The 24,224-nt window shown below is 39.9% G+C and overlaps 1 protein-coding gene and 2 long non-coding RNA genes across 4 annotated transcripts in view; 1 reads left to right on the top strand and 2 right to left on the bottom strand.

Annotated features, from left to right (window-relative positions):
• The window catches only part of LOC141017767 (exostosin-1), a 275,169-nt gene that overhangs the window by 123,888 nt on the left and 127,057 nt on the right, over window positions 1–24,224 (top strand). The gene's annotated exons all lie outside the window — the stretch shown is intronic.
• On the bottom strand, window positions 10,829–11,964 carry LOC141017772 (uncharacterized). Its single transcript, XR_012180677.1, has 3 exons — window positions 11,889–11,964; window positions 11,557–11,575; window positions 10,829–11,089 (listed from the first exon to the last, which is right to left on the bottom strand). It is a non-coding gene; the product is annotated as an uncharacterized lncRNA (long non-coding RNA).
• LOC141017770 (uncharacterized) lies at window positions 16,111–17,214 on the bottom strand. The gene is made up of 3 exons (XR_012180675.1): window positions 17,077–17,214; window positions 16,761–16,779; window positions 16,111–16,365 (listed from the first exon to the last, which is right to left on the bottom strand). It is a non-coding gene; the product is annotated as an uncharacterized lncRNA (long non-coding RNA).

Raw genomic sequence — 24,224 nt, 5'->3', positions numbered from 1 at the left:
ACCAAAAGATGTGACAATGGTCAGCCATCACATTATTACATTGTCTCCAGCAATGCCCAGATTCTATTCTGCCACTCTGTAGATATTTTCTTCTTGGGGTGATAAAAAACCTGATAATATTCTTCCATGCGAATTCCCTCCATTACCCTGAACTGGTGGCTGAGGAGTTTATTTCACATATGTTCAGCCAATCGTCCTCTGTCAAAGTTATATTTGCTTCCCTCTCCCAGTTACATTTGACATATGATGTTGACATTTTTTTGTGAAGTTGCAGGCATAAGTATATTCTAGAGACCACTTTCTTATGGATTTTACCTTTATATGCATCAATGAGAATGTCAACGAGGTCCAAGTCACCTTCCTTTGGGATTTTAATATTTCTATCGAAATGGTGCCTAAGCTGCAAATATCTGTAGAAATCTTTTTTGTCTAAATCATGGTTTTCCTGTAATTGCTGGAAACTGTCCAGGCCAGTATCAGATGAAATTACACAATACGAAGCAATGCCTTTTCGTGTCAGTTCCTTAAATCTCATATCAAGCTGTGCTGGTCTGAAATCCCTATCATGTTCAACCAACCTTAATAACCGTGTTTTCCTCTCTAAGTGTGAACTACAAACCTCTTTGAACCAGATACTAAGGGGAATTTTTGTAAGGTCACTTAGTTTACTTGCGTGTATGGTCTTGAGGGTTTTATCACCCAGCAGAGGTTGAAGTGGTATATCAAGTTGGTTCAACTCTAGTTCCTTCCATTTTGCATCGTAATCCTCTTTACACCAGTAGACTACATACTGCAGTTGTGCTGCTTTGCAGTAGTCCTCCAAACATGGGAGTGACATCCCTCCTTTATCTTTTGGCAGGTATAATGTTTTATAGCGTATCCTTGGTTTCTTGTTCTCCCATATGAACCTAGCGATAGTCCGATTCCAATCGCTGAACTGTTTAGTTGGTACTTCCACAGGCAGCGATTGAAAAAGGAATAACAGTTGAGGTAAAATAATCATCTTTATAGTTTCTATTCGGTTGTACAAATCAAGTGTCAGAGGAGTCCATCTGTCCAAGTCGTTTTTAATTTTGTTTGTGATAATACCATAATTTACATCATATGTCTTCAAAAGTCTTGGGGATATTAACACCTAGATATTTCATAGTTCTAGCTTTCCATTTAAATTTAACAGTTTTACGTATGTTTTCCTGAGGTAAGTAATTAAAGGGACTTGGGGCAGGATCAAGAAATAAGACTCAATAGTGACTCGCCGGCCGTTGCGGCCGTTAGGGTAACTGCAGCCATCAGCCAAGCCGGCATGGGAGCGCGCATGAGCTCTTCACAACAGTGCAGCTGATGCCATCTCATCCCTATTCGTCAGACGCTTGGTCAAGTGCCCCTCGCGTCGATACCTGACGCAGGAGGCTACCCCTTTGCGTTGGTCTTATCTGCTACACATGAAGCAGCCAGGAAGCTGCTCGCTGTGTGTAGCGACACACAAGCGCAGCGATTTACAGTTACGATTGATGCAGTCTGAAAGGCACGGGCGAAAGCAAAGATGGCATATCGGGGGACAGAAATATCGTCTCTGATAAGGGATTGCTGTGTGTTAGCGGCTAATGTTACTACACAGACACAAACAAACCGTTAGCCTGTGGCTACAGCCAGCTGCTAACGTCACCTCCCGGATAACAGGTTGGGCTTTCGGTCCCATATATAAAGGGACATATTTCTAACTATTCGGTTTCAAACTAAAGGACCGTGGAAAATGCGCAGTCTGTAACTATTCGGTGTTACACGGCGGTGGACTAAGTTACATGTTTGCAGCTAACGCTACTTTGCACGTTAGGTCACTCGAGTCCTCGGTGATCTCATATGATTTTCAAATCAAGCTCTAAACATGACCTGTACTGTTTTCTTACCTGGGTACTAGGAAATGAGCCATGTCAGCATCTGTTTTCAGTCCCAATTCAAGTTGAAGCTGCCTCCATGAGTCCAACGCGTATCCGATGTGTATTCAGGTGCCAGCCCGCTTTGCTCATAATTTTGTTTCGACTCACGACATGCCGCTGATAAAACCTTCGTTTTCTTCTTAGTATGACTTTTTAGTGGACTTATGGTGGGTCGTTTGCTGGCTGTAGCAGAATCAGTTACTACCCAAACACTAGTTTGGGTCCGCCGCGTTTGTTTACTTCCTGTATCCAAGTCGAAAGCCGGTCGAGGACGCGCATTCAGTGTCATCTGACGTCACGTCCGCAGGACTGCGCGGGAAATTCGAGCCCGAATTGCAGTACATTATGCAGCACACAGCCTGTTCAAGGCAATGGAGAGATACGTGGGTGGGCTCATTCTTTTTGGTTTTGAACGCTTCATCACCCATTAGCATTAAAAATCTTAAAATGCATGTTTATAATTTCATAGATCCTGCCCCAAGTTCCTTTAAAAGAGAGAGTTTGAGTTTTCTCTATATTCAGTTTGTATCCTGAATAGAAACCATATTGGTCAAGGCAGGACATTAGCTTAGGGACACTGGTATTGGGGTCAGGCAAAGTCACCAGGATATCGTCCGCGTATAAACATGTCTTATATTCTCTTCGCTTAAATGAAATTCCCATAATTTCTGGGTCTTCCCTGATTTTCTGAGCAAGTGGCTCTATAAATAGAGCAAACAGGATGGGGCTCAGTGGACAGCCCTGCCGGCATCCCCGGTCCAAAGAGATTGTGCCTGAAAGACTACCACTTATTTTAATCCGGGCCACTGGAGAATTATATATGGATCTAAAACATCTTATAACTGTATCATTAAAGCCAAAGCATTGTAAAACCAAACATTAAAATTCCCATCGCACGGAGTCAAAAGCTTTTTCTGCATCAAAGCTAATTGCTAAGGACTTCGTGTTACTTCTGCTCATAGTATCTATCAAGTGTATTGCTCGCCTGACGTTGTCTTGTGTGCGTCTATTTTTAATAAATCCCGTTTGGTCCGTGTCAGTCAGGTCAGGGATAATATTTTCTAGTCTGCTAACTATGATTGAGGTGAATATTTTATAGTCGGTGTTCAAAACAGAAATAGGTCTATATGAGCTGCACTCACACTTTTCCTGGTTTCGGTATTACAGATATTATAGCTTGTTTCCAAGATGGTTGAGTCTCGCCCCCCTTAAGCACATAATTAAAACATTTTAATAACAGTGGGGTAAAGGAGTCCCTCAAAGTTTTATACCACTCTGCGGGTAGTCCGTCTCCCCCAGTTGCTTTGTTTGTTTTTAGTTTAGAAATGGCCTTATCAACTTCTGCTATTGTAATATCTGCGGTTACCCGCTTGTTTTGTTCTGTGCCAATAGATGGCAAGTCTAAAGAGTCTAAGAAATGTGACTTGAGTCTTTTTATTTATAAATGGATCTTTCAGACTGCTGTTTTCTTAGTCTCCAAGCCAATATTTTATTGCTCGAAGTCCATTTTCATAATAAGTTTGTTTGGTATACTTCAATTTGAGTTCCAACTGGTCACTGAGTTTCTTATTTAGTTCTGATTTTACAACAGATATTTGTTCCAGTAGGGCAGGCTCATTAGTCTCTATATGCTTCTGCTCCAGTGAGTCTAGTTTATTAGTCAAGTCATTGAGACGCTTAAGTTTTTCTTTTTTCTTTTGTGATGTCCACATTATAATTTTCCCGCGTAATACTGCTTTTGCAGCATCCCATAAGATACTTGGTGACACCTCTGTGGTACTGTTAAGTTCCGTGTAATCCCTAGTTTCTTTTTTAATAAAGTCCTCAAATTGATTATCATTTAGCAAGGAAGTATTAAGTCTCCAAATGGTATTTTTGTGTGGGACGTCCAAATGTATTTTCATATAAACTCCTGAGTGATCTGATACATCTCTAACACCGATGTTACAATCTAGGACTCCGTGTCTGTCTATTCTAAACATAAAAAAATAGTCAATTCTAGAATAGACTGCATGGGGGTGGGAGTAAAAGGTAAATTGTTTAACAAATGGGTGAAAGTCCCTCCATACATCAATCATACCAATCCCTTTAATCATTTTCTTAATGTACAGAGACTCAGAGTTCATTCTCTTTGTCGGGTTCGTAGAATCTAGGGTGGGGTGCAACTGTACATTCCAGTCCCCCCCACATATCAAGACACCAGAAACCTCTGTAGCTTTCAAATCAAATATTCTATTAATTAATATCCTATCTTGTCCTGGTGGTCTGTAAATGTTAAGTAATGTTACTTCTTTTAAGTCTAACATTCCCCTCACCAAAAAAAAAACGTCCCTCCTTGTCCACGATCTGTTTGGAGAGCTGAAAGTCTATTTTATTTGCAATAAGTATCGCGACTCCTCTCGCATGTCCACTTACATAAGAAGAAGAAAATGTATTTTTAAAACCCATTTTTTTAAATTTCTCGTGTTCAGTTTTTACCAGATGAGTTTCCTGCCAAAAGATTATGTGTTGATGTTCCCTTTTCATCTTAGCTATGAGTTTTCCTCTCTTAATTGGATTCTGTAGCCCATTAACGTTAAGTGTTATGATTCTATATTCTCGCTGAGACATTTATCGTTAAATATAGTTGTCCCCTCCACTATGTGCATCCACGGTGACCTTAACATTTGAACATAAACAAATATAGTAACAAAGAACTTGTATCTTTAAAATACACAGATAAAGGAAATGAAAGAATTTACGGCTTCCATAACAAAATTTCCTCTTAAGAAGGAGTCCTAATTGTAGAGGAAAACCTCCAGTGTATGAAGGGGCTCTCCAGTGCCAACTGAGATACCTCAGGAATGAGTATCAGTTCAGTGCACGCCCGGAATAGCTTAAACAGGCTCCCAGTCCAACAGTCTGATATTTTGATCTATTAACAGTAAACAAAAGCATTCCTCCCAGGTAAACATTAGTAGAGATTACGGGAGACGGGGTTATGAAAAGAAAGCTGGACACAGTGCTTCATTTTGAGCAGGATCAGTTTTTACTCTTATGCTGGTTTAAGTCACTGTGTTGGCAGATCTTACCACAGGGATGACAAAAAGTTGTAAGGGTGTTGTTCACTCTGGCGTGGAGACTGTGTCCGTGACGTCGTGGCGAAATCCGCTAAGTTTCTTCCGTGCCCTCTCGCCGTGTGTGTCCAGGTTCCGTCATTTGGCATCCACCGTCACCCAGGATAATTTCTTCAGCATCTCCATCAGAGTTGCCGCAGAGGGTCTCTCCCTGATGTTATCGTCCGGCACGAGCCCCCTCTTTCTTAGGTCCTCCATGGCCTTTGTTCTGTACTCCAGAAAATAAATCACCACCGATCGGGGGCTGGTGTTCTGTGGTGGTTTAGGGCCCATTGCGCGGTGACAGCACTGTATGCCAAGTTCAGTGTCCTGAAGCAACAGCTCGGCTTTAATAAAACTTTCAATAAACTCTTCTACATCCTTGGGAATCCTGTATACACGAATATTATTTCTTTGTGAGCGTGCCTCTAAATCAGTCAGTTTGGCTTGGATTTGGTCTTGGTTAATCAAAGTTTGAGACAGCATGTCTTTCGCCACGGCGGTCCACTCCTCCATGTCTGATACACGCTGTGCTGCCTCCTCGGCCCTGTCTCTAGTTTCTTTCAAATCGGCCACAATTTCGTTCAGTTTTTCATTAACGTCCTCTCTGAAACTAGCCAAATCTCTCTTCATATCTCTGGAGAGGTTGTCACGGAAACAGCCTAATTCCACCTTAACGTCCGAGCGGATAGCCAGTATTTCTTTGTGGATGGCCGCGATGCTAGCTTGCAAGCTATCCATAGCCTCGAGTTTGTCAGTCACGTCTCCGCTGTCTTTTCCCGTCGTGTTTTCTTCACCTTTTTCTTGGTTCTGGGTTGGTCTGCCTTTAGTCTTTCGTGTCTTATCCCCTGTCATCATAAATTTGAGATTCCAAAGGATTGAAACAGCTCTAATGTAGGGGCTTTAGCAGACCAGACTGGGAGCACTTGCTCAGCACGTCCGTTCACCTCAATGCCATAAGCGGAAGCCGGAAACATGGTGTTTTAAGAGCAGCGTGGCTCCTTTAAGAGCGTAGCGAGTGGTGAAGCAGGAGATAGAGATACGGTGGCTGAGCTCAGAGCTGACAGGTGTGGGTGATGGAGAAGAGAAGAAATTAACAGTAATGTTGTCTAGTAGTAGTAAATGTACAGTTTAGGTTTCTGTTTGTCTCTGAGTAAATGCTGCAGCTCCTCAGGACCCAGGAAAGTTCCCGTGTCTTGCTTCCCAGCTGCTGGGTAAAGTGAGGGAGGAGCTAGGCTAAGGGTTAGCCCCGAAGTTAGCACCAACTTAGGCCCTGGAGGCAAACCAAAGTCTCTGCTGTGCTTCCTGACCACTGTCTAGAAGCTGAGGCAGGATCAGTTAACTATGGAAATGAGGAGAACATTACTCGCCCTGCCTCGTCGGCATGCAAACAGTAATCAGGAGTAAATGCTAAACGTCAGTGATAGACTCGGGTGCTGAGCTCTCACCCAGCACGTGTGCTGGCATGGCAGTGTGCAGCATGTGCCCAAGCTTTCGCCCCCTTCTCCACCTCACATGAGATGGGGAGAGAAGTCACCCCCTCCCAGGTGGGCTGCTTCTCCAAAATAAACCAATAGCAAAGCCCGTTAGAGGGTGTAGCACGTACAAATTAGAAGTAGAGCTAAACATCAATTTAGAGTACAAATTAATAAGAGTAATTATTGTAATATAAACATGATCAAATCTGATCTGAGCACACCTATGCTCATTACATCTCATTCCAAAGACAATGCATCTACAAATGTAACATGAAGTTTTACATTTTCCGCTCACCTTTCCACAGATTGATTGTCAGAGCCAAAACAACAACTGGTGTCGCAGACAGCAAAGTGAGCACCATGAAAACTAGAGGTGATGTAGATGTAAATGATGTAGGTGATGTAGACAAATATGCTTGCTTTATGCAAATGTCTGTTTATTATTATTGCAACAATCCAAAACAACAAATACTGTCCAGAATATTCTCCAGAATAACCTAAATGGAAACGGCATGCTCAAAAAATATGCTGTAGGCATAACATGGCAAACTCAAGCCCAACAAGCAACAACAGGTGGGCATATTGACCTATTGAGTGTAACATTCCTTAGTAATACTAACACAATGTAGTGTCCAACTTTACACTTGTAAAGGTTAACTAAACGATATTAATGAGCCTGCAAGCTGCAGCCACCCATTTAGCTATCGCTGTTGAAAGTTTGTCGCATGTAGAGTTGTCCAGGCGTCTCAGTTGCAAACTATACAGCGCCTGCCTTACGAAGGGGGGGCTCTATGTTTCAGCTGTGTGCTCGGCCAGCAAGTGGTATATGAGACTCGACGTACTCCGGTGGTAACACAGTTCACATTGACAATAAATGCAAATCATTTTGTTATTGTCCAGAGAAGCCTCTGGCAGGGCTTTGAAGCTGAACTTGCCATTCAAAAGACCCTTTTCTTTATCCATTTCTGCTAAAGGAGGTTTATTTCTGTTGCTATCCAAAATGTTACTGCTGCTTCACTACCCGATTTCCCAAATTACGGAGTGGGCCAGGGGTCATAACGTGTGTGCGCTAATTGCGTGTCAAAAAAAATAATGGTGTTAAAGGAATAGTTCACTCTAGAACGAAATCCAAGTGTCCTGAAGTGGCGACATCCAGAGTTTACAAGAAACAACGTCATTTAGTACATTTTTCTAGCCTAAACAGTCACTATACTATATTTGCCTGGAGGCACGCTCGCGCGTGCACGCAAGTCTTCCTCACGCCGGCTCGCACTACGGAAGCTGCGCCAGACAAGATCAACGAGAACTCGCGATAGATACACACCAGTATTTATATCCAGCTGTGAGCGACTGAGCGACACACAAACACAAGAGGGATCTGCCTGCTCTAGTGATTTGAAACTTCAGCTTCGGACTACGACTTCCGTAGTGCAAGTGGGTGTGAGGGAGACTCACGTGCACGCGGGAGCGTTTCAAGTAAACTCTGGATGTCGCCACTTCGGGACACTTGGATTGCAGCAGACGAGCAGTATGGAGGAATATTACAAAGTTTTTGTGTAGTTTTATGGACCTTTTCGTCTCGGACACCATTGACGCCCGTTATATCGATTTTTGCTGCAGGACGGTACCCCCGCGGGTCTCCAGCTGCTCTTTGAGGAATAAAAAACTACACTGGATTTCTCATCAGCATGAGGGTGAGTCGATAATGACTGAATTTCGTTCTAGAGTGAACTATTCCTTTAAAAGGAACTTGCATTAACACGTTATTATTATTATTATTATTATTGCGTTAACTTGTGCAGCTATTATTGCACTACTTAAAACTGAACAAAATGTTTAACAAGCGGCAAAAAGGTGAAATGATCAAATACTCAGTATTGTGCTACTAACATTGCTGCTGTTTCAGGGGATCATCAAGAGTCTGCTCAGCGTCCTCACAGATTGTTACATGACTATCAACGTGTAATGTGGTCAAAAATGGGTTTTATCTAGAGCTGCACAATGAATCAAAATACAGTCGAAATCACAATATGGCCAAGTACAAAATCCAAAATTGCAGAAGCTTTTCATAAAGGTAAACTGTGTGACCAAACAGCATTATAATGAAGTACTGTATTGCTGCAAATAAGTCCTGGCCTACAAATCTTGTTCTCAAAATGTTGCGTGTTTGACCCTTACATGATGTTTCTTAAGAAAGGAAGTAATTTATCAGTTTCATCTGCAAAAGAAGAACAAACACGTTATTACAGAACTGCATAATATATGTATAAAGGTCAGTTTCCTCTTTGTAAAGTTCCAAGAAAAAATTGAGTATATAGGTTTATTGTTAAGTCTTGTAACACAACAGTACATTCTGAAATTAAATGTAAACTAGAGACCATCTTATGATGGTATTACACTAGCTGAGAAGTCAATAACATGTTCACATTCTGACCCGCGACTCTTCAGTAGTGATAACTACATTATTTTGTGAGTACTCAGTACTAATTTAAACTGGGCCTTCATTTTGTTCTCTTCTTCACACTTGTGAGGCTTCATGACTGCATCTTACGGTGATGCTGTCGTGTTGGCAAAATCTGTCCATAGACAGACAAGACACCTGGCAAAATACTCAAAACCAGTGTGTAGTACTTTCTACAGGGTGGTCTCCAGCAACACATTTTGCCTTGATGACACACACACACACACACACACACACACACACACACAAACATGTACGTATGCACACACGCACAGGTAAAAATATTGTTTGCTATTTTTGTTAAAAGTGACTTGATACTTCTCAGACTGCACACAGTTGATCAACATAACATGTGGGGTGGGGAGTTGTGGGAGGTTCTCAGTCTATTTGCATGAAGCAGACAGGCAGACAGTGACACTGACTAACAGCCAGACAACAGCAGCCTGCCACACAAAAACACACCAGTGCACAACTTTAAAGCCCCAGCATGTGTTTTAATGTTGCTTGTACTTTTCAAACCAGTGTGGACGTGTACAAACTGACTGACACCTCCCTCATCCTCCTGTTAGGTTAGAATAACTTTCCCTGTTATTGTTTTTATTAGTACATTATGTTCTGGACACATCGTAGAACATAAGATAGTTCTGCCCAACTTACACCTGACTGAAGGTCTTATCACCCACAACAATTAAAGACACCTGTGAGGATGGACAAGGCCTTTAAAAGAAGGTCATCTGTAGAAGAGCGGCAAAGATTAGCTGGTTACTCACCACCTATTTTTTATCATTATTTTTTGCCAATTTTCAAGCAGAAATGACACTTGATGGTTCCAGCTTCTCAAATGGGGAATTATTTGTTTTTCCTCATTTTAATTTATAGTACCTTGAATGTCTTAAGCTTTTGGGCTGTTGGTCACATACAAAAGAGACACTTACATCATGATCATCTTGGGCTCTAATAAAATTGTAGTTTTTACTGTTTCTGGTGTTTTATAGACTAAATGATTTATATATTGATTCAGAAAATCCCCGAATCAAATCATTTCCAAAGTGCTGCTTTACCAGAGATTTATTTACAAATAAAAATATCTTGATCACGTTTGCATACAACACTTTATTTGACAGAATCATCAAGGTCCTACCAGAATTTAATAATCGCTCTCTAAAAGTGCTGCTTTACCAGAGAAACAAGAACATTCAGAAACAGAAAAGAAATATGAAGAGTGTTCATTTTATAAACTGATCACACCAACACTGTGACGGTTTGCAGGTTTGCAGATGGACCCAAAAGTGGACAATCAGACAGGTTAAGGTTATGAGGTGATTTATTCAACAATCAGAGGGGTAACAGTGCAGTTCAGGGGTAGCTCGTTGAAGCAGGTGAAGAGGGCTCTGTGAGAAGTGGGGTTACTTGAGGTCATGAAGCATAGTGGCTGGCTGGGTTAAGGTGCGGGGTTACCAGAGAGTAGATGGGGTCCTGAGAGTGTCTCGGGAGTCTCAGGTCGAGTGTGGCTGGTGGCAAAAGTGTGGTGTCAGAAACAATCTGGCAACGAATGCAGAGTTGACCAAGGTATTTAACCATGGGGTGATGAGGAGATTCACTGCAGGTGTGTGTCCAGCTCCAGCCCTCCAGGGATACCACGCCTCAGCCTAAGATGCACCTCTGAAACTCAAAAGCAGAATTTCTGCACCAAACATGAAAAAATCCATACCAAATACCAAAATCATGACCATCACACACATTTCTAGTGATAATATAAACATTTACCGCTGACTTAATATAAAACAACTTTCTTGATTATCATCACCAATAAAATTACAAGCATGTATTCACTTAGATAACACGACAAAACAGAGATTGTCTTTTGTAATGCAGCTTTATTCAGCAGGATAGTTTTCACTATCAAGCAATTTTGCATTTTTCAACATCAATTACAGCTGTGACTAAAGTCACTACATCTCAAGAGCTTCATGTTTACTCATCCAATTATTTCTTGCTTTGCAAAGCACAAAGATATAGCTCAAACCATATCTTCAAAATCAAGAACTGATTCAGTCTTGATAGTATAGCTTCAATTTATCGTACTCCACTTCATCTTGAGATCGTTCCTGTCTGCTTCTGTACCAAGTTTGAGAAGGGGGAAAAAATAGAGACAAAATAATTAGTTAAATTATGAACAGAACTCGATCTGAATAACTTTTGCAATATTTTTTTAAGCAAAAATGACAGAAATTCACTGATTCCAGCTTCTGAAATGTGTCCACTTGCTTCTTTACTCTCTGTTATATCATCATGAATTTAAATGGGTCACAAGGTGACCATTTATTCTGTAGCAGGACAACAACCTCAAACATACAGCAAATGTCATTAGGAACTATCTTCTTATCTTCTATCTTCTGCCTAAAACTTTTGCACAGCACTGTATATTAGAACACAACCGATACGCGATTTTTGGGGCCAATACCAATGCAGATATAAGTAAGACGTCTGATATTGATATATTGGCCAACATACACACATTTTTTTTTTTGCAACGATCCCTCAAAAGTGTTTGAAATCAACAGAAGTAACTCAGTAGTACTTACTGCGTAGCGATGTTGAGTACTAATGAGACAAAAAGATGAAAATGACATTAGTATGAAGACATAAATAAACATTAGTATATTTTTTATTAATTTGAAAATCTTTGAAATCAGAACATTAATGATACTGTCTGTACTTAGCTTTAGGTTTATTAGCTGAGATACCAGGTCTAAAAAGATTTTAGCTGAACACAAAACTAAGTGAAGATGTATGTAGTAAGTTAGTACAGCCAAGTGTGATTTGTTGATCACAGACTAAAGTAGCCTGCTGTTTGTGTAAATCTGAGGTGTATCTGTTAAAGTCAACTCAGTATGTATGAACACTAGTAATTTACCTCTTTCTTCCTTCAATCCCCATGGCTCATTGCAGAAAGAACCACGACAAGGCATAGGCATTGAGCGACACTCCCCAGGTTCAGCCATTAGGACGACCAGCGTCAACACCAGAAAGATCATAACACACTTCATCCTGAAAAACACACCACAGTGGCCACATCCAGAATCATTCACTGCCTTCATTGTTCAGCGTCAAAGCTCATCACATCACATCTCATCTAAAAGACTTTGCATATAATAAAGTAACATGAGAATTAGGGGTGTGCGATATGACGTTATTAGATCGTGAAGGATTAGAATGTGTAGACAATCTGCCAAAGTGCAGAGATCGTAGGGATCGTCTAGGGCACATTCTATAAATTGCAGTTCTATGCTGATGCACCGACGCACCAAACTGTGACTGTGTTGAATAAAACAAACAGTAACGTCTTCATTGATATTTTACTCTCATGTTTATTGAAAGCTACCTTTTATGTTGCAAGAGTGCACTTTATCAGAGTATTGTTGTTTACCTTTTAGTATGTTTACGTTGTTTGCACATGTTGGCAAAACTGCAACTATTTAAATTAAAATCTGTTCAGAAAGGTTCTTTGGCCTAAATTGTCTGTTTTTCTTTTTTTGATTTAAAATCGTGATAAAATTGAAATCGAAAATTTTATTTTAAAAAAATCGTGATATGATATTTTTGCCATATCGCCCACTACTAATGAGAATTAAATTTGACTTCTCACCTTTCCACAGCTTGATTGTGTCACAGACAGCAAAGTGAGCACAGTGAGATCTAGAGGTGATGTGGACGTCTTTGCTGAGCAGTCGTGAGTTACCCGTCTTTTTATAACGATGGAGATGGAATAAGGTTATCCAGTCATTCTGTATTGTCATTGTATTTTGCAATGCCAAGTTCTGCATATGGATGAAGAAATTTTGAGCTGATCTCAGTTTCTAGTGACTGGACATTTCACTGTTTACATTGGAACACAAAGTTACACAACACTACTTATCATCCCCCGGCTCTATGGCCTCAGAAAATGTGACCACTAGAAGTTCTGTCCCATGTAGGTAAAATAACAGGCAGAAAACAGAGACTGCTATTTTGTATTGCAGCTTTTTATTCAGCAGGATAGTTTTCATTGTAAAGCAAGTTTACATTTTTCAACATTAGTTAGAGCTGTGACTAAAATCATGACGTACATCTCAAGGGCTTCATGTTTACTCATCCAATTATTTCTTGCTTTGCAAAGGACAAAAATATAGCTCAAACCATAACTTCAAAAAGAACACTGGTCACTCAACAGAACCGTAATTATCATACTGAGACGGATGGTAGTCCACTGTAGCTAAGGCTCTTTGCACTCTTCTATACCAAGTTAGGGAAGGGACAAAGAAAACATTAGATTTGAAACAATGAGTCAAATTATCAACAGAGAGAGTAAAAAATATAGTTTGGTACTTTTGTTAAAACTGACCTAAAACATCTCAGACTACACACAGTTAAGTAACCTAGATAAAATGTGGGGTGGAGGGTTGTGTTTCAAATAAAGAAAAAGATTGTTTCTGGACAAAATTTAAGGTTATATTGACTCCAGTATATTTTGGTGCAATTAAATAAAAAAAAAAATTTGAAGAATATTTTAACGACTTTCGGGATGATATTGTGAATCGCAATTATATTGATCAGGATAAATCATGACCTGATTGTTTCACATTGCTCCATACCTAGATGACACACACACACACACACACACACACACACACACACACACACACACACACACACACACACACACACAGACTTGGAGATAGAAAAGAATATAGTTGGTACTTTTGTTAAAACTGACCTAAAACATCTCAGACTACACACAATTAAAGCTCTGGTCTACGATCTGAGAAAGATATGAAAAAAGCATCCCCCCCACACACTCACCCCTCCCCTCTGTGCTCCTTAATCCCTCCCCTCCAAGCTCGTATTGCTCTCCCCTCGGAGCCTCCCACGACACACCCCCTCCCGCAACAAGGAACAAGAGCTAGGTAATAAGTTACTATTTATCAACAGCTAAGTTAGCCACTTCTAAAAGTTATTGAGGGCCAAGAGACTAACAGATGCCGCCGTCAGCTTTAATCATAATGATCGCTTCCACATTGTGGCTGAAAAATAAACCTGCATGAGCCTCGGACCAGCTGTGTCCCAGCTGTTGTCTGAGTGGCACCACAACCTCGACACAAAGGTGCCCGTAAACCGTAATCTCTTGTTTATGACAGATAAGACACACAAATACACACATCGTAACGCGTATATGATAATCCATCATATTGATTTAGCAAAGGCTTTGTTGAAAACAAATGGACAAGACTGGGATACGGTCTTGTCCATTTGTCTCAACCGGGCAACCTCTTGCCCGGTTGAGTAGTGACCGGGCAAGAGGTTGTTATGGAGAAATAAATCCGGACAGGATGAATGAAACCCCAATGTGAAGCGGAGGGTTTCATTCATCTTACTTGCATTGCTGCTTCATTTAGCTGCCACGAGCAAATAAATAGGCTGATTTGGTGTAAACATGATAGCAATGTTAGCTTGTTGTTAGCTTACAATGCTAACACAGAGGCTAACGTTGCCGTCGAACAAATAAACAAGTGTTGACAATACTGCAGAGACAGTCTCGACACCGTCTAATAACACAGAAACAAACTAATGGCAGCTTTCACAGTCATAAGCCAGCATCGGCATGAAAGTTATCTGTGTCACAACATCCACAATAAAGACGAAAGATTACCTGCTCAACAGAAACTCCGCTGTATCAGCATCGGGTCCATATCTTCACGGAGGTTTCGCCACCGTTCAAATGATGACCCGATGCTTATTCGGGTTTGAGACCTCTTTGTTTACATCTCCGCTGTGTGTCTGCCTTTTCGGTGACAGACTTTCGCTTTCTTTCAGCCTTTGCCGGTGGGGCAAGCTCTGCTTTCCCTCCATGCCTGAACTGCTCAGGGCAAAACAAACCTCTTACCCGCTTGTAGTTTCAAATGTGGAAGTGGGTCGGGACCAGACTTGAGCAGGAGCAGGAGGGTGAGCGAGGGGATTGGATGGGAAAATTGATCCAATAGGAGCCATGCAGGCCGCATGGCTCCTATTGGTCAATTTCTTTTCAGTTTTGCAGGTGCTAGAGAGGATGGATTTATTTGGTTCCTTTTGCTCTTCACATTGTGTAGGTCGTACTATTGGGCCATAACCACCATCTAAATAATGTTAATAATAATGATAAATCTTTCAAATCATAGACCATAGCTTTAAGTAACCTAGATAAAATGTGGGGTGGAGGGTTGTGGGAAGTTCTCAGTCTATTTGCATGAAGCAGTAACGTCAGAGACGTGACAGGCAGACAGTGACACTGACTAACAGCCAGACAACAGCAGCCTGCCACACAACACAAAAACACACCAGCGCACAACTTTAAAGCCCCAGCATGTGTTTTAATGTTGCTTGTACTTTTCAAACCAGTGTGGATGTGTACAAACTGACTGACACCTCCCTCATCCTCCTGTTAGGTTAGGATAACTTTCCCTGTTATTATTTTTATTAGTACATTATGTTCTGGACACATCATAGAACATAAGATAGTTCTGCCCAACTTACACCTGACTGAAGGTCTTATCACCCACAACAATTAAAGGCACCTGTGTGGATGGACAAGGCCTTTAAAAAAAGGTCATCTGTAGTGGAGCGGCAAAGATTAGTTGGTTACTCACCACCTATTTTTTATCATTATTTTTTGTCAATTTTCAAGCAGAAATGACATTTGATGGTTCCAGCTTCTCAAATGTGAGAATTAGCTTTTTTCACTCATTTTACATTATAGCACCTTGAATGTCTTCAGCTTTTGGGCTGTTGGCCACATCCAAACGAAACATTTACATCACGATCATCCTGAGCTCTAATAAAATAGAGTAAATGATTTATCTGTTGATTGAGAAAATGCCAGAATTGAATCATTTCCAAATTGCTTCTCTACCAGAGAAACAAACTGCACTCAGAAACAAGCAGAAAGTCACTGGTAGAGTTATTATTTTATAGTGATCAAACCAACACACACATTTTCAGATCTATAGAGTTAATATAAGCCTTTGCCTCTGCCTAAATAAAAAACAATGTCCCACATGATCATCAGAATTAGTGATATAAAATTACAGAAACATGCACACTTAAATAATACCACAAAACAGAGATTGTCTTTTGTAATGCAGCTTTATTCAGCAGGATAGTTTTCACTATCAAGCAATTTTACATTTTTCAACATCAATTAGAGCTGTGACTAAAGTCGCTACATCTCAAGAGCTTCATGTTTACTCAGCCAATTATTTCTTGCTTTGCAGAGCACAAAGATATAGCTCAAACCATATCTTCAAAATCAAGAACAGACTCAGTCTTGATAGGATTGCTGCGATTTATCGTACTTCACTTCATCTTGGGATCTTTCCAAACTGTTTGCATACCGAGTTAGAGAAAGGGGGAAAAAATAGAGACAAAACGATTAGTTTTGTTATAAGTTATAAGTTATTAACATAGTTTGATCACCAGAATGATAATTGACAAATATTGCAATAATTTAATAACTTTTGTAATAATTTTTCAAAGCAAAAATGACAAATTCACTGATTCCAGCTTCTGAAATGTGTCCACTTGCTTCTTTACTCTCTGTTATATCATCATGAATTTAAATGGGTTGTGACAAAATAAGCTATTTCAAGACATCAACTTGGGATCTGGTTCATACTGATGCTTACTATGTGTCATAGTTTTGAGGCATTCCACAAAGTCTTTAGATCTTTTTTTCTTTTTCTGGTCGAATCAACATAATTTACTCAGTAGTACTTACCGTCTCAGTCTGTTGAGTGCTAAAGGGACAGAAAAAGTGAAAATCAAAATACATAAATAAACAGTGTATTCTTATTCATTTGAATATCTTTGAAATTAGATCATTAATGATACTGTCTGTACTTAGCTTTAGGTTTATTAGGGAGATACCAGGTCTAAATAAAAGATTGTAGCTAAACACAGAACTAAGTGAAGTTGTATGTAGTAAGTTCGTACAGTCAAGTGTGATTTGTTGATCACAGACTAAAGTAGTCTGCTATTTGTGTAAATTTGAGGTGTATCTGTCAACTCAGTATGTATGAGCACTTGTGATTTACCTCTTTCTACCTTCAATCCCCATGGCATGTCGCAGTATGCGCCACCAACTTGACCAGGTGTACAAGGCATTGAGCGACACTCCCCAGGTTCAGCTATGAAGGCGGCCAGCGTCAACACCAGAAAGATCATAACACACTTCATCCTGAAAAACACATCACAGTGGCCACATCCAGAATCATTCACTGCCTTCATTGTTCAGCCTCAAAGCTCATCACATCTCATCTAAAAGACTTTGCATGTAATAAAGTAACATGAGGATTAAATTTGACTTGAGATCTAGAGGTGATGTGGATGTCTTTGCTGAGCAGTCATGAGTTACCCGTCTTTTTATAAGGATGGAGATGGAATAATCTTATCCAGTCATTCTGTATTGTCATTGTGTTTTGCAATGCCAAGTTCTGCATATGGATGAAGAAATTTTGATCTGACCTCAGTTTCTAATGACTGGACATTTTACTGTTTACATGGGAACACAAAGTTAACAACACTACTTATCATCCCCCGGCTCTATGGCCTCACAAAATGTGACCACTAGAAGTTCTGTACCATGTACGTAAAATAACAGGCAGAAAACAGAGACTGCTATTTTGTATTCCAGCTTTTTATTCAGTAGGATATAAATAAAAATCAAGCGATTTTACATTTTTAAAAATCAATGGGAGCCATGACTAAATTCGCTACGTACATCTCAAGAGCTTCATGTTTACTCATCCAATTATTTTTTGCTTTGCAAAGGACAAAAAAAGTAACAGATGTGGAGAGGGTGGACACTTTCACTGCGGCTCTGATGCGCCTCCGGAGGTAGTATCAGAGGCGAGCCGGCGTCTGTGTGAATGGATAAGCCGGAGGCGTGGAGCAGTGGCGTGTCGATCTGATGGTGTTCACACTCTGACAGCTAAACAGATCCTTCACTCATCAAATAAAAGAGAAATGTCCCACAGCATTACAGGACCAATCAACAGTAATGTGCTAACTGGTCGTGTCTTTGGCAACTTACGAGGGAAAAAAAAATCTGCAGTTAAAACCTAATGTTTGCAAAAAATTGTGTTAGGTGGATGGTAAAACATAGTATAGAAGTTGTTCATTTTACAAAAATAGAGTATTAAGGGCCGTAATGCAGAAACACTCTCAGGAGGTAGGCAGGATGAAGAACAAAAAACAAACTTAAATCACAAGGTGACCATTTATTCTGCAGCAGGACAACAACCTCAAACATACAGCCAATGTCATTAAGAACAATCTTCAGCGTAAAGAAGAACAAGAAGTCTTGGAAGTGATGGTATGGTCCTCACAGAGCCCTGATCTCAACATCATCGAGTCTGTCTGGAATAACATGAAGAGACAGAAGGATTTGAGGAAGCCTACATCCACAAAAGATCTGTGGTTAGTTCTCCAAGATGTTTGGAGCAACCTACCAGCCAAGTTCCTTCAAAAACTGTGTACCTAGAAGAATTGATGCTGTTTTGAAGGCAAAAGGTGGTCACACCAAGTATTGATTGGATTTAGATTTTTCTTTTGTTTGCTCACTTTGCATTTTGTAATATTTTGAACATAAACTTTTAACGCTTCCATTTTTGAAAGCATTCTTAGTTTACAGCATTTTTTCACACCTGCCTAAAACTTTTGCACAGTACTGTATATTAGAACACAACCGATACGCGATTTTTGGGGCCAATACCAATGCAGATATAAGTAAGAAAAGACGTCTGATATTGATATATTGGATGTAACAGATGTTACAGTTTAACAATAAACTTTATTGTCTAAAATGACATTCATTCACTGAAACAGTAAACTTCACTGGAAATTTAAATATCCTAAATCACCGCAAGCATAATTTCTGCATTAAAACCAAGATGACTTGTACTTGTTTTAGGTCATCTTGACAACAACACTGGCAGCTCTAGTTAAAACCCATTTTTGAACACATTACATGCTGAAAGTACTGTGACAGTCTGTGAGGACCCTGAGATGACCCCTGATGACCTCCTAAAACAGCAGCAACATTAGCAGCTCACTACTGAGTATTTGATCATTTCACCATTTTGCTGTAACAGATGAAAATATCGTTGGCAGAATCACTTACTCATGTCTTTGAGGAAGTACGATTAGACAGTAAGATTGGTGAACATCTTATCATCTATGTGCAGGACTTGACATTGCAAAATACAATGACAACTAAAAAATGAGTAGATAAGTTAAAAAAACACACAAAAAAACCCATAAAGATACAGGTAACTCGTGACTGCTTGGCAATCCACATCATCTCTAGATGTCCCTTTGCTGTGTGTGACACCAGTTGTTTGGTTCTAACAGTCAATCTGTGGAAAGGTGAGAAGCAAAGTTTGATCCAGATGTTACTTTAATAGGTGCAAAGACCTTGGGATGGAGTGTGATGAGCTTTGACACTGGTGAATGAAGGTAGTAAATGATTCTGGATGTGGCCACTGTGATGTGTTTTTCAGGATGAAGTGTGTTATAATCTCTGTGGTGTTGATGCTGGTCATCCTCATGGCTGAACCCGGGGAGTGTCTTTCTCAACCTGTCCTCGACTTGCTCTATATTATCACCTAGAATGCAGTCGGTAAATCACAAGTACACATACATACTGAGTTGACTTTAACAGATTTGAGAAGCTGGAACCATCAAATGTTTTTGCTTGAAAATTGACAAAAAAAAATGATGACAAAATTGAAGGACAGTGACCACATTATCTTTGCAGGTCTGGTACAGATGTTATTCTATTGAAGGACAGCTATTTTCAATTGCTAACAAGCATTGGTCAATACTGAAACTCTTCTTCCAGTCTGCATGACCAACATGCATCTTGGCCCAACAGTAAATCTCACCTCCAGAGCAGCCTCAGAGCAACAAAACACTTCATACATGTTAATGTCAAAATAAGCTTGTTCAGCCATAACACCTACACCAATCCTCACTCAGACAGCATACATTGTCACTCATAACACACTGAGCTAAAAATACAAACAGGCAGTGCTACAGAAGTGATCAACTTTTATCATTTAAGTTTGACGATTCATACAGTTTTTGTTAACAAGCCTTTGATTTAACATTACTAAACTATTAACACAGCAACACCCCGACATGACATAATTCATTTTCTGTTCAAAACCACATTTTGTTTCATTACAGCAAATACCAACTATAGATTTCAAAATGCAACAAAACTTAGTTTACATACAACTGTCAAAACAAGACTAAACTTGACTCTATGAAATCATTCTTTCAAAACACGAGCAGGATTTCTATCCAAGAGGATCAAATAGTCAATCGTAGTGCAACAACTTTCAAATACTACTGTAACAGTTTTGAAAACAGTGTGTTAGCAAAAATGTGCTGCATAAATACAGTGTTTGTAGATGTTTGAGAATGAATGACAGAAGTCTTGATGGATTTTGTAAGATGTGGTCGTTGAATGCATTTTGTGTGCAAATTCAGTTTTGTCCACATAGACTTCTGTTTCACTGACTGTGAAGAATTTTGACAATGTGACTTCAGTGTTGAACAATGCATGTAAGCAATCAACAAAAATTATCATGATTATCTTGGGTTCTTAAAAAAATATAATTTTCATCGTAAATTTACCTCTGACTTAATAATAAACAACTTTCTTGATTATCATCACCAGTAAAATTACAATCATGTTTTCACTTAAATAACACCACAAAACAGAGATTGTCTTTTGTAATGCAGCTTTATTCAGCAGGCTAGTTTTCACTATCAAGCAATTTAACATTTTCCAGCATCAATTAGAGCTGTGACTAAAGTCACTACATCTCAAGAGCTCCATGTTACTCCAATTATTTCTTGCTTTGCAGAGCACAAAGATTATAGCTCAAACCATATCTTCAAAATCAAGAACAGACTCAGTCTTGATAGTATTGCTTCCATTTATCGTACTGCACTTCATCTTGGGAGGTTCCCACACTGTTGGCACACCAAGTCAGAAAAGCGGGGGAAAATAGAGATGAAACAATTACTCAAATTATCAACAGAGTTAATCAGTAGAATGTTAATTGAAAAATATTTCAATAATTGAATAACTTTTGCAATAATCTTTCAAGTAAAAATGACAGAAATTCACTGATTCCAGCTTCTTAAATGTGTCCACTTTGCTTCTTTACTCTCTGTTATATCATCATGAATTTAAATAGGTTTTGACAAAATAAGCTATTTGAAAACATAAACTTGGGATCTGGTTCATACTAACGCTTGCTATGTTTGATTTGTTTTTGATGAGTTTAGAGGCATTTCACACAGTCTTTAGATTTTTTTGATTTGTCTGTTCGAAATCAACAGAAGTAACTTAGTAATACTTACCCTCTTCCTCCTCTTTCATCTAAAGGGATGACAAGATGAAAATGAAATGAGTAAACTTTAGTTTATTCTGATCATATTTGACAATGTTTGCAATTAGAACATTTATGATGCTCTCTGTACTTAGTATTAGGTTTATTAGCTGAGATACCAGGACTAGCTAAACACAGAACTGACTGAAGTTATATGTAGTAAGTTAGTAATCAAGTGTGATTTGTTGATCACAGGCTGAAATAGTCAATCTGTTAATGTCAACTCAGTATGTATGTATACTTGTGATTTACCTCTTTCTTCCTGTGATCCCGATCGGGAACAGGTCCTTCCCAAACCGCTTCCCCTACAGACAATTATGTGACAGACCTTTTTGACAGTGACAGGTTCAGAACGACACTCCCCGGGTTCAGCCATGAGGACGACCAGCGTCAACACCAGAAAGATCATAACACACTTCATCCTGAAAAACACATCACAGTGGCCACATACACAATCATTTACTGCCTTCATTGTTCAGCGTCAAAGATAATCACATCTCATCTAAAAGACTTTGCATGTAATAAAGTAACATGAGGATTAAATTTGACTTCTCACCTTTCCACAGCTTGATTGTGTCACAGACAGCAAAGTGAGATCTAGAGGTGATGTGGACGTCTTTGCAGAGCAGTCGTGAGTTACCCGTCTTTTTATAAGGATGGAGATGGAATAATCTTATCCAGTCATTCTGTATTTCTTAATGTGTTTTGCAATGTCAAGTTCTGCACATGGATGAAGAAATTTTGATCTGATCTCAATTTCTAATGATGAGACATTTTACTGTCTACATGGGAACACAAAGTTACACAACACTACTTATCATGCCCTGGCTCTATAGCCTCACAAAATGTGACCACTAGAAGTTTTATCCTGTAACTGTTTACCCTCATGCCCTCCATGCCACCCTCATGGAGTCTGTTTCTGACAGTTTGGTCAGAAACATGCACACCAGTAGGCAGCTGGAGGTCATTTCTGTAGGGTTCTGGCAGTGCTCCTCCTGTTCCTATAAAAGGCCTGTAAAGGCTGGTCTCCTGGTATCTCCTCCATGCTCTTGAGACTTTGCTGGGAGACACAGCAAAACTTCTTGAGACCACACGTATGGATGTGCCATCCTGGAGGAGCTGGACTACCTGTGCAACCTGATTGGGCTGCAGATACCGCCTCATGCTACCGGTCGTGACAAGGACACTAGCAGAACACAAAACTAGAGTAGAATCAGTCAGCAATTGTATGTGGTCACCACATGCAAAACCCTTCCCTTTTTTGGGGGCTGTCTTGTGTAGAAACACATGTGTCTCGTCTCTGCTATTGATCGAGGCCTTGTTCCCTGCCTTAAACATTCCTTTCTGCAAGCTGACTTTGTTTTTCCCAAAAGGCGCCTTGCAGTCTCTCCCACCTCCATCTGGCAAGGAGAACTTTATTTTCTTTGGTAATAAAGCCGTCAAATAGACGATTCTCAGAGATCCTCCCTGGTATCTACACCCATCTCCAGGGGGCATTTCCAGAGTGAAGGTACTCCCCCCCCCCCCTTTTCTTCCCTAATCCTTGGCTGACAGCTTAGAAATTTACACTTTTGTTTTTCTTATCTGTTGCATTCCAATGTGGAGGTCCCTACACTTTTCCAGATTTCAACAAAGTTAAATTAACTATTAAGCCAGAATTGAGCCTGTATTGATTAATTTCTTTTAAGTACTTCAACTTTTGTTAAGTTTCTACCAGAACGAAGTTCTGCTTTAATTTGTTTCATACAGTTAAGTATCGTAACCTGACTTAGAGGAAGTGAACTTTAATTTGAATTCTCTTGTATTAATTAACAAAGGATAATTTGTTCGGCCGGCCCTTCATCCTTCAGTTACTTTAGCTAAGAAGTTAAAATTAGTTTATAAGTCAGAGCCTAAGAACCACCACTCAAAGCGACAAAAGAAGACCATCACCTTTATTAAGATCATGATCATTAATAAAGACGTTGCAGCTACTGGCTGTTTCTAGAACCGTGCAAGCGGTTTCCAACGAAAGAAAGACTTTGTGCCAAGCCAAACCGGCTCTGCCCCCAACGCTCACTAGCGGTGCCATCCCGCTGGGCATTGGACCAAGATCGTCACCTGCTGGGTACTGGACGAGCTGTGCTCTTCCTCCGACACTGGACCGAGGTTGTCACCCACCATCCCTCCAGCTATTGGGCCGAGACTGCCAGCCCGCAGTTGAGCTACAAAACACCCCCTGGAGACGAAACCCGCAGCCTGCTGACTCCACAACTCTTCAAATAAAGTAGGCTAACCATCACTCATTCTGCTGGATTCACACATGAAATACGAGTTGGTGTCTTTGGCTTTGATTCAGATCTTTTGAGCTTAAGAGAAATTCGGTCAGGGCTTCGTTAGTATTAAAATTATTCTCGTAATATTTAAATGCTTTCACCCAACCAGTAATTTCACCATCCGCACATATTTCACTCATAATCTCATTACTTTAGTCATTACAGACTCCGCATCTTTCTGTTACCTGTTATCATTCATTTAATTTGCCATTTCATTTATTTACTCTGAATTATTTAGTCAATAAACATATTTAACCGTATGTCGTTGTCTGTGCAGGTTTGTTTTAATGTGGAGAACCAATGGAACTGTGCAGAAGTCACTGCTTCAGTTATGAGATTGAATAAATTGATCTGAAATTGATTAGAATTGATCCAAGTTAACCTTGTCCAGTCGAATTTGATTAATTCCCTCCGGATTAGTCAGAGAGATAGATGAACAGAGGTGGTGCCCCATTTACGAGT

The sequence above is a fragment of the Pagrus major genome, chromosome 22 (genome assembly GCF_040436345.1).
Source record: "Pagrus major chromosome 22, Pma_NU_1.0".
NCBI lineage: Eukaryota > Metazoa > Chordata > Actinopteri > Spariformes > Sparidae > Pagrus > Pagrus major.
The sequence above is the reverse complement of the archived record's forward strand: the minus strand, read 5'-3'. Positions and strand labels throughout refer to the sequence as shown.